The 12,292-nt window shown below is 32.2% G+C and overlaps 1 long non-coding RNA gene across 1 annotated transcript in view; it reads left to right on the forward strand.

Annotated features, from left to right (window-relative positions):
• Positions 1 to 12,292, forward strand: part of LOC140055107 (uncharacterized) — a 63,995-nt gene that overhangs the window by 11,375 nt on the left and 40,328 nt on the right. The window contains exons 4-6 of the long non-coding RNA XR_011846623.1: positions 222 to 304; positions 1,348 to 1,443; positions 1,528 to 1,612. This is a non-coding gene — a long non-coding RNA (uncharacterized lncRNA). The remainder of the gene's footprint in view (positions 1 to 221; positions 305 to 1,347; positions 1,444 to 1,527; positions 1,613 to 12,292) is intronic.

A 12,292-nucleotide genomic window follows, 5' to 3' on the forward strand; every position in this document is an offset into this window, starting at 1 on the left:
CTTTGATAACCCAGTTGCTTGAACAGAGATAGTTGCCTTTCTTGCAACAACCACACCACTTTATTTCTTATGGCTACATCACTAAACAATCTTTAGAAAATGTCATTTAATTAGTACCTTTCTCACAAAATGGAAAAGGTGGAGACTCGGGTTAAATTGTATAGGCCTATAGTAAACTATACCTGCTGCTGCAAATTACCCAACATCTCAATCTCTTCCAGATCAATTTTACGGTGCTGAGCAGATGTGGAAAGCAGCTGAACAACTTGAAAAATACAAGAAAAGAGTAGAAAAAAAGGAAGAGGTAAGATTGGATTAAAGAATAAGCACAGGCTAAATTGACATGGATTGAAGAAGATGAGGGCGTCATTTGTATATGATGAAATTATACCCACTAATAGCTATTTACTCAGATACCTATACACTATATTAATTTACACTCTCCTTATTTACATTTACACTAATATCTATTTAAACTATAGCTGGAATGTTTGCACTTAGCTATGTTGCCATTCTTCATTCTGTACATTCTATAAACCATAACACTTTCTGGTAGTGTAATCTTGCTTATACTTTCTCCTGATTCATTTTACTGAATATCAAATTGTATAAAATGGTATTAAAATCTATATTAAAATATATTGCACTATTTAAAATTATGATTACCACCATTAAACCTAAAAAAAAAACTTGTTGAAAAGTAGATCACTTTCAAGCAGTTGCATTTGTCCTAACCTCATCTTGGATTTTTATTTGAACAAAAATATATTTACAAATGATAATTTATTATATTATGAATTGTGATGTTGGTGCTAATAAAGCTGTAAATTGAGTTTTAATTTAAAGCCTTTATTTTAAAATTAAACTGTAACCAAAGCATTATGACCAGATCACCAGACCAGATAATGCAAATAAGATGGATGGAATAAGATTTGTCAAATCATCATAATTTTGTGCACTTTTTTTTTCTCTATTTTCAGTACTGTAACATTATTTGATGCTCACACCAGATTTTAAATTTTCTGTTTCTGGGTAAAATGTGACAATTTTTTTCTTGTGTAAAAAAAACTGACTTGAAATTGAGATATACATTATTATATTATACAATATATTGCACCTGAAGATTGAGTTCATACTCATGAAACAGCCTGTAGTGCAATAAAATGTTCAGTTGGTAATTTACTACCGTATTTATCATTTATTTATATTTGGCTCTACATTTTGTATCGAGCACTTTCGCTTTCATGATCTGCGTTAAATTTACCACAATTTTTTTCTTGTGCACTGACTTGAAATTGAGATATACATTATTATATTATACAATATATATTTGTTTACATTTTACAGTATACAATAGGTAACAGAGGCCTGCATTGTGTTTTCTCATAAGATATTCTCACTTGTCACCTAGCAACAGATGAAAGACGTTACTAATCACATTAGGTAAGATATGTTCTGGCTTTTAAATACTATTTTTAAAGAAATGTTATTGTCCATGTAGTTAACATATTTTATTCTAAATTTTAGATGTGCTTCAACAGACAATGGTTTTTGACCGCAGCCTACCAGATGAGTAGAGAAAAGGCCTTACACTTTGACAAGAATTCTAAAGGTAACTTTGATGTACAGGGGTGGATCCAGGATTTTTATATATTGATATAAAAAAGTAAATTTCCAAAATAAGATTTTATTTTAGATGTCAAATGGGGTAGCATTTGTGCTCCCCAATTTTATAGTTAAAATGAAATGTTACTTGTCGAATGGGGCAGCACTCGCCCAAAGCGTACCCCTGGATCTGCCGCTGATATAAATGACAATTTATGTGTTTTTCAATTCATATGCCGCAGTTTGTTTGCATCCATGAATAGTTACAGTTGGTTTTTCTACTCATATCATGTGACCATAAGTAGACTAGTTATGATGTTAATTTAACACAATAGTGTACTTCTTGAAGGCACAACAGCTATTGCTGTTTTGGGTAGACATTTGGGATCCATCATGTGTTGTACGTTATCAAATGTTTACGATATAAAATATACTGTACAACTATTCTTGCATTAGCCTATGATGGTAAGATTTTGTTTAGTCTTTAACTTTAAACTTCTAACTCGACATTCATTTATTTTGTGAAGTGTATGGGTAATATAGATAATTCATACTCATTTTGTTGTCTTTCATAACAATGATAATCTCAAAAAGATGTCAGACTTGTCCATAATCATTCCAGTGATCTGATTGGTTTAGTCATATTTCTGTTGTCAAATCAGGAACTATCACAAGATATGTAAGATAACAAACTGAATTGATTTCTTTTACAAATCATTTTATTTATTAAGCTCAGATGTGTACAAACAAATCATTTCATAAAAAATAAATTTATTTCATAAATCTACATAAAAACCCTCTAATTAGATACGACTATTCATTGTTTAAATTTATTTATTTTTGGTATAATAACACAATTTACAAAAAGCATACAAAGTCTGAAAATATTGTAGTACAAAGATTGAAACATTAAAAATGATTCACAGTAGAACTACACATCAAATTTAAACATACAAAATGGCATATAAAAAAACCATTAAAATATAACAGTATTACAAGGTTATTTAGATTAGTTTTATAAAATGACCCAACAAAGTACAAAGCGCCCTCTATTTAAATACATTGCCAATTACTATTACAGGTATTATAAAATAAACGCAGATTATTCAAGACCAGGTCATTACAATATGTTATGCTTTACATTTTCTCCTAATATAACATTTTATCAAATCACATGTATATAAAATATTGAATATTGATTATTTGTATCATTTAAAACATTCATTACTTACGAACACAAATTATTTTTAAATTGTAAGCTTTTTATACAAACATAATGTTTTTTTTTGTAATTTTATGAAATAGAGTAACCTCAAAATAGCCCAAAAACTAAATAGCATAAATGTTTGTTATTTCATAAAATTATACATTGAATGATTAGATTAAGCATTAAAATACCAAAGATATTATTTATATTTTTTCATTAATTATGAATTAGACAAAAATGGATCACATTTAGATATGTACAAAATTTATAATTTGATTTAATAACTTAAATATTTCAATTTATATACGAAATACTTTATATAATTAATTTATATACATGTGGAAGAGTAGTCTTAATAATTAAACATATTGATTGTGTTGCCTCGGTAATTTGCTACAGCAACCATACATGGGTTATGAGAAATGATACATAACTGACGTGGTGAACTAATTCCACCTTCTTGTTGATCAATTCTTTTGATAAAATGTCCATCACTTCTGAATAGTTGTAGATGTTTGTAACTTGCTATGATGATGTTATCATCCTCATCAACTACAACTCCACATGGCAACATCACCTTACCATCTTTATCTCCTTTATTGATGAGTACTTTCAGTGACTTGTCCTTGTCATCATACAATAATACTTGATTCTGTCCTACATCTGTTACAAGTACTTTACCAGTTTTTGTAAGTGCAACATCAGAGTATCCATTGTAACATGATTCCTTTTGTGTTCCTATCTTCTTCAACAGCTGACCATTAATTATGTTAAACACGTACACACATGTAATCTTCAAATCTGCTACATATATAACATTAGTTGCCTCGTCTATGTGCATACCACATGGATATTTCAATACATCCTTACCAATTGATGTGATCACATGACCATTCATATCACATACTTGAATGCATTTATTACCAACATCACTGAATGCTATGTTGCCATTCTTCATTCTGTACATTCTGTAAACTTTCACACCTTCTGGTAGTGTAATCTTGCTTGTACATTCTCCTGATTTATTGTACTTGTGAATTTCATTAGAGAGAAATGAAACCAGCAAATCATCGTCACACTTTGCTACTCCCCAAGGATTAGCCTCTACTTTGATAGGAAGTGGTTTGAATACAATATTTCTAGGCATATCTTCAATAGTAAGTGATTTGAGTACAACATTACCAATGTCATTTTCTTTCAATAAATCAATTGGATGTTGGTTTCTTATAAAGTTAATTTGTCTAGTAGTACTGACTTGTTTGATTTCTTCAGATTTATTAATTTCATCCATCATTTTATTTAATACAATCTCACTTGATTTCATAGCAGTTGCTGTCTCACTCTTTAGTAACTGATTTATGGAACTCATATTTGTGTTTAATTCAGCGTTGATTTTTGTTAATTTTGTAATTTGTACGTCATTAATTTTCTTTTCATTTTCATAATTTGCTTCAACTTTTTTCTTCATTTCATCTGCTTTTTTCTGGATTACTTGTACTATTTCTTGAACTTGTTTATCAATATCTGTGAGACTTGTCTCTTTACTTTCTTCTAGTTCTTTAGCATTCTTTGTGACTATTTTGAGTACATTTTCTATTTTTTGTATCGATTCATTGGCAGCTTTCTTCAAGTCTTCTGATGCTTTCTTAAACGTATTAAATGCTGTAACAATGTTAATTAGTTCATGTTTTCCATCTCCTGCGGCATGTTCCATTTCAGTGCATTCTATGCATATTGGTACTTTACATTTTGTACAATACATTTTCAATGGTTGATCATGAGAGGCACACAGAAAGGCAGTGCCTTTAGCCTCATCTTTCTTTTCATGTTGTTTGATGGTTTCCAAGAGGTTGTTAAAAATTGTATTTGGGGCAAATTTTTCAAGCCCTCCTACTGGAATAGGATACTCTTTGCGACAAATGGGGCATGTTAGCTTGCCATGATTGGTTTGAACCCAATTCTCCAAACATTTCAGACAGAAACTATGATGACAGCTAAGTGATTTTGGATTTTCTATTCTTTCATTACAAATTGAACATTCTAGTTCTTTCTCATCTATAGACACATTTATGTTGTTGCTGGCCATCCTGCAAGAGCAATTGTCAAAAAGTGATTTTGTTTATTCAGCTATTATACTGTATATTGTTCAAAGCAATACATTTTAAAATTACACTTTTATATTTTATTGAAACAAATTACTTATGACTATTCTACTTTAAAGTAAAAGCTTACTACAATTTACGCTACTACTGTGTATAGCTAGAAATTGCAAAGTTCAAGTAAGTGCTGCGAGCAGATCTATGAAGTATAATTATGCCTAGCATAATGTAGTTTTGATGACGCAGGACCTCCTCCCAAAGACAGTACAAAGAGATCTATGACCTATAATTCCTAGCATAATGTAGTTTTGATGACGCAGGACCCTCTCCTAAAGACACAAACAGATCTATGACTTATAATGCCTAGCATAATGTAGTTTTGATGACGCAGGACCCTCTCCTAAAGACACAAACAGATCTATGACTTATAATGCCTAGCATAATGTAGTTTTGATGACGCAGGACCCTCTCCTAAAGACACAAACAGATCTATGACCTATAATGCCTAGCATAATGTAGTTTTGATGATACAGGACCTCCTCCTAAAGACACAAACAGATCTATGACCTACAGTATAATGCCTAGCATAATGTAGTTTTGATGATACAGGACCTCCTCCTAAAGACACAAACCGAATGTCTATATTGAAACGCTGCTCATTGGATAGCACATAGTCTGCGTTCCATACGGATTTTTTACTTAATATTAGTAAAACAATAAATAATTTTCACATATGGCGTTTCATACGTGTACTACTTTAGCTTGTAAGCTCTGTCTGGGAAAACACGTACAAGTCATGTGCATATGATTATCCGGTTGACTAGTTCCAGCCGCATGTGATTGGCTACTCACTATAAAATATATTAATATATTCAGCAACTAAAATGCATGCACTATGTTACGTTTAGACGATGTAGAGACACACGTGAGTACTTTTGGTATTCGAACTCGAAGCGAAGTGATAATGTGATGATGAAAGTCTTTAAAGGCTAGAAATTATTTTATATGGCTAGTAGTCTGGTAAACATTTGATGGGATTTTTCCCAGAAACATGAAAACTCGTCTTGATATGATAGGCTAGCTTCTCCGCAAATCAACCATTGAATGGATCATTATTATGCGGAGATAAAATTTGATTCATTCCCACCCAACCAGACCCTGCCCTGTGTGGTAGCTATGTGCCGGTGGTATGTACCTATTTATTAGTGTTTATTTGGCAGGTCATACGAGTATAGACTTGATAATGTAATTAAAAAAAAACTTGCACTCACACAAGCAAAACACACAGGCCTATAATAATACCTGTCACAATATATTTCAACAGTTGTTATTTCAGTCTCAATCGTACTTAAATACAGTACATACTCTTTTTTTAAAACCAAATGACGTCTGTTTGATCATTGGTTGATATGAAATCTATATTTACATAGTACCACCTGCCCCATTTAGCCAAATATGGTATGATAACCTACGTCATTCTTATCTGAAGTTTGCGGTCTGCAAATTGATTTGTATACGTGTATCACAAGTCTGTATTTCCAGACAAAAATCTAAACGTCGACTGGTGGACCATAGAGATAATATCTCTATGGGTGGACTAACATAAAAAAAGACAATAAATACAGACTTGGAGCAAGTATAGATAGCACAGAGACTATGCTGCCAGTATACAATCGTCGCCTGCAATAATGTTTTCACACCAAGAGAGGAAAGTCGTAGACTTAGTCTAGGTCTTCTTAGGCCAATCCTTTGTAGACAAACAATGAACTTTCGGATCTGACAGACAATGAATTTTGACAGGATCAGGTCCAGAATATAAATGCTGTTTATTTAGCAATTATTAGCTTTATTTTTGTTCTTTTCACTTTTTGTATCCGCCAGCATTTACTCATATATTTTTTTCGTTGTTGTCGTCCATCTTGATTTGTCGAGGGCCGTATCAAGATTATTTTACCAGTTATTTTCCAATTTTTGATGTTGACGATTTTTATGATAATAACTGTTTTTTAAATACTTTAACTGTGCTGTGATGTCCTGTAAAAGTCGATTGTGATCATTTGCCTGTCAATGCTTGGACTCATCATCATTGTACACAGGATTCTTATTTCGCTTGGATTTCTTTGCATTCAAGATGGTGAGCATAACTATTATTTATATTTCTCATGTCCTTTTATCGCTCTTTTGGAGTCATAGTGTTGAGCAGCATGCCTACTTATCGCACAATTACTGTTCAAACAATCCGAGTATTATCAAGCGCAAATTTCAAGGCCCTCCTCAGGTCCTTTATTCTAACTCAACTGCAACACGACACTATTGTAGTTTATCATGTGATGGTGACATACACCCTAACCCAGGCCCTGTAAATCAGCATCAGGCACAGGAGCAGCAGCTGCGTTCATCGAGTTCATCTATCAGTACTGCGTCAACTTTGAATTGTCTTAACATGAATGCCCGCAGTCTTCGGAACAAGACCATTCAATTACAAGCGTTTCTCTCTATTCAGAACATTGATATTTTAGCAATAACTGAATCCTGGCTTACATCAGAAGATTTGACATCTTCACTGGGCATTCCTCAAGATTATATGGTGATCAGAAAGGACAGACCCAACAAGAAAGGAGGCGGTGTATTTGCAGCAATAAAGAACGAACTGAATCCAATTCATTGTCATTTGCTGGACTCTGGTCCTCATGAAGTTATATGTTTTTCTATTTCGATTGACAATTATAAGATGCTTTTCGCTGTTTGTTACTGCCCACCGAACTCTCCAGTGTCCTTCTGGAATGACTTTAGTAACAATTTTCTTCTGCCTTTATTACCTCACTTACCAAAGTATGATGATATTTATATTGTTGGGGATTTTAATTTAAATTGGAATCTTAAACATACGATACCTACCATTTTTCTTGACACTATGAATGCTTTAAATTGTACTCAGCTTGTTGAGGAAATCACTAGGCCTAATCATTTGGTCCCATCATCTGGTACAATAATTGATCTTGTTTTTTCAAACAGACCGTTTAATTTCACTTGATGTCATTGATAACCCAGTGATCAGTGATCACCATGCAGTTTCCTTTAACGTATTACTTTCCAAACCGTATTCTAAATTGTTGGTACGTAATTTTCTTGCTTACCACAAAACTGATATTGACCATCTAAAAAAACTTGTCCACCTTGCCCCATGGAATGTCTTCATGGATGAAAACTCAGTTGACAACTCATGGGATGGATTTCTGGATATTTTTACAGCTATTGTCCGTGACTCAGTTCCGTTGAAATCACGCAAGCAGCGGAAACATTCCCCATGGGTTACCAATGACATCAAGCAATTTATCAATATAAAGCATAGACTGTTTAGAAAAGCCAAACGTATTGGTTCTGTATCTGCATGGGATGACTATAAGTCTATTCGTAATAAGGTTAAGCGTCTATGCAATAAGTCGTATTATTCATATGTCAACAAATTATTTACAAGTGACTCTACTCGTAAAGCTTTCTGGCGTTTTGTTAGAGAACGTAGAAGATCACCAGCACCGTTATCTTTTAATATTAATGGTGTGAATGTTTCGTCACACCATGTAATTGCTAGTTCATTTAATGATTTTTTTGTTTCTGTTTTTAACTCACCCATAATTCCCAGCTGTGAACCTCCGGTTTGTAATGTCCCAATCCCTGAACTTTCTCAACTTAACTTTAACGTCTACAATGTTGAGAAGGTGATTAATGGACTTTCATCTAATAAATCTCCAGGTCCTGATTCCGTGCATCCATACATATTGAAATCTGCTTCCGAATTTATTGCTCCACCATTATTTAATTTGTTTAACTTGTCCCTGCGTATGGGGGAAATCCCCGCTAAGTGGAAAATGTCCCATATCACTCCTATATTTAAATCTGGTGATAAAAATGCAATTTGTAATTACAGACCAATATCCCTTACCCCTATTTGTTCGAAACTGCTTGAAAAAATACTGTTTTCAAGTATATCTGATCACGTTGCTTATAATTGTCCAATTACTGATGTCCAGCACGGTTTTTTCCCCTCACGTTCCTGTGTTACCCAACTTACCAACCTAACTCATTCCTGGGCATCTTCGCTAGATAAAACTAAAGCCCCCAGAATTGATGTTATCTTTCTCGACTATGCCAAAGCGTTTGATAAACTGCCTCACCATATTATTTTAAATAAGCTGGCTAGCCACTTTAATATCAGAGGCAATGTCTGGAAATGGATCAAGTCATTTCTATTGGGACGTTCCCAAAGAGTCTTGTATCAAGGATCCATTAGCCCGTCATCCCCAGTTACCTCTGGCATACCACAGGGCAGCGTACTTGGACCCCTTATTTTTAACTTATTTATAAATGACCTTCCCTCATCTATTATTTCTCCATGTGCATTGTTTGCCGATGACACGATAATTTATAGAAATATATTTACGATGAAGTTGTTCTTCAGTGCGATCTGATCAGGCTTTCCTCTTGGTGTGATCTAAATGAAATGGAGCTTAACTTAAATAAAACCAAGGTTCTCCACATTACAAGATCAAGGAAAGAGTATAGACCTGTTTATCGTATAAATGACTTGCCTATTAAATCCGTATCTAGTCATTGTCATCTGGGGGTCACGATTAATAGTGAACTTACTTGGGATGACCATGTAAACTTAATTATTTCTCGTTCAAATCGAATGTTGGGTTTTATTACTAGTATTGCAGGAGGATCATCCCCTTCAGCTATTTTCTCACTCTATAAAGCTCTCATTGTCCCCATCCTTGAATCTGGTGTCCCAGCGTGGTTGCCTCGAACCAAAAAACTTACAGAACGTATCGAGGCAGTCCAGCGAAGGGCTACTAGGCTTGTCCTTAAACAAACAAGAGGTGAAATGGAATACGAGGAACGTCTCACTAAGCTAAATTGGCCTACACTATCTAATCGAAGAAATTATCTTCTGTTATCCTTTGTTTGTAAATCACTTATTGGAACGGTTGATTGTAGTAGTGTTCGTCAATCTTTAGTTGTTAATGGCCGTCACCTTGATACACTTAAGTTCATTCATCACTATGCTCGAACCAATTGTCTTCATCATTCCGCTATTAATATATTCCCTAGGTTGTGGGAAGAATTACCGGAAATGATTAAAAATTCTTTAATTTTAGACAGTTTTCAAATATTTTTAAATTCACTTAAATCACATGTTTTATATTGACTTTGTTGAATCGACTATTATGTATTTTATCCGTTTATTTTATATTGACACTGTTGATTCGTCTATTTGTTTTTTAAATATTTTTATATAGTTTATTTTATATCATTGTTGTTACTTTGGGAGTACGGAACCTGAACTCTTGTTATAGTGATTAGGTTCACTTTTAGGTTCCTGCCTACTCCCTTAGTTTCTGTGTTTTGTTTGTTTGTAACTGGTTTTTGGCAATAAATAATAATAATAATAATAATCATAAATATCATAAGCAAGCGTAGGGTAACCAATATCACCTTTCAGTTCAGTTCAATAATACATTTATTTAAGATGGTCACAATATATAACAAACAATATTACAATAAACAATAATAAACAATTAATATAAGACCATCTTAGGGATCAAAATTAGAAGTAGAACTTGTCTCACATTGACCCCTAAAATAATAATAATAATTCAAACAAAAATAAGAACGGTACCGTATAAATATACAAATACAACGCATACAATTAAATAAATTATACAATGCGCAACATATTTAGTAGGTTTGGTAACAAGATAAATAAAGGGTTTTTATATGCTTTCTAAATGAATTTACAGTATATAAATGATTTATGGCAGTTGAATCTAGATTATTCCAATACGTTGGTCCTAAATAAGTAATAAAAAACTGGCTTTTTCTAAGTTTAACAAATGGAACATACAATTTATGTGGATTTCTTATGTTATAGGTATGATCTAATAAACGATTTGAAAATAACATTGAAACAGACTTTGGTAGTAAACCAGTAACATATTCAAACATAAAAGAAGTAACTTGAAGTTTATGAAGGTCATATATTTTTAAAATTTTAAGTTTTTTAAACAAAGGTTCTGATGCAGATGTAGATTGTTCAAAGTTTAATAATCGAACAATACGTTTTTGTAAAATGAAAATTCTATGTAAATTTGAAGGATAATCAGCTGCCCATATAATATTGCAATAAAGTAAATGTGGTAATATCAGCGAATTATACAAAGAAAGTAAAATGTGTTGAGGAAAAAAATATTTTATCTGGTTTATAACACCAATGCATTTAGACATTTTGATAGAAATATTTTTCTGATGACCGGTCCAATTTAAGTTTTCATTAATTAAAATTCCAAGAAATAAAGTTTCGCTTTTTCGGTCCAGATTTTTACCATTTAGAACAACTTGAATGTTTTTGTTACTTAATTTATGCCTGTTTCGATGGGAGTGAAATATAATGAAATTTGTTTTTGAAGTATTAATCAATAATTTATTAGAAGAAAACCAAATTTCAATCTTATTTAATTCTAAATTAAAGGTATTTACTAATAAATCAATATTTTTGTTTGAATAAAATAAAGTTGTATCATCGGCAAAGGAAACAATATCACCTTAATGGGTAGCTTTTCCAAGGCAAGTTAAGCACTTGGCTGTCTAATTCTAAATTTATTCTAGTGTGTATTCAATTAAATTTAATCATTTTAATCGTAATCATAATTAATACTTTAAACATCTTAAGTAGTACAAGTTCAACATAGACCTGGCTAACAGGCTGAGTGTGAGAATACTGCTAGAAAAATAATTCACTATTTTTTGTTGTATTTGAAAATACCAAGTGTTACAATTTATGCTACATACCTACTTCCTTTACTCTTTGCCATTGTGTTTATCTACAATATTAAATGAATGTCTTTATAGGAAAAATAAGCAGTGCTCATTCTTTTGACATACAGTACGCTCTTTAAACTAAATTAAGTAATTAAAGCATTTTAGTAAATTATTAATGTTAAATACCTTCTATTTTCAGCTAAACGTTTGAGGAAGTATAAACCAAAAGTTTCCAGCAATTGAATAAAGTTAGTTAGTCACACTCTGTATGGTGAATTTTATAACAAAATCAATGATGCAGAACAGGCATTGAAAGTATATAAAGCCATTTATTCCGACTGATTTATTTATTTGTACTCAGTATAGTGACGTTGTCCTATAGACCTCATATAAATAGTAGCAGGGTTTTCCAACCATTCATTTTTGGTTTATGCCATTATTATTTGTATGTTGGTTTTATGACATTTATTAGAAGTGGTTTATATGAGGAAGGTATACTGTAATATACATAAAAGAAGATTACATTTAAAAATCAAACCAAAACACTAATCTAATAATGGAA

The sequence above is a fragment of the Antedon mediterranea genome, chromosome 7 (genome assembly GCF_964355755.1).
Source record: "Antedon mediterranea chromosome 7, ecAntMedi1.1, whole genome shotgun sequence".
Taxonomy (NCBI): Eukaryota; Metazoa; Echinodermata; class Crinoidea; order Comatulida; family Antedonidae; genus Antedon; species Antedon mediterranea.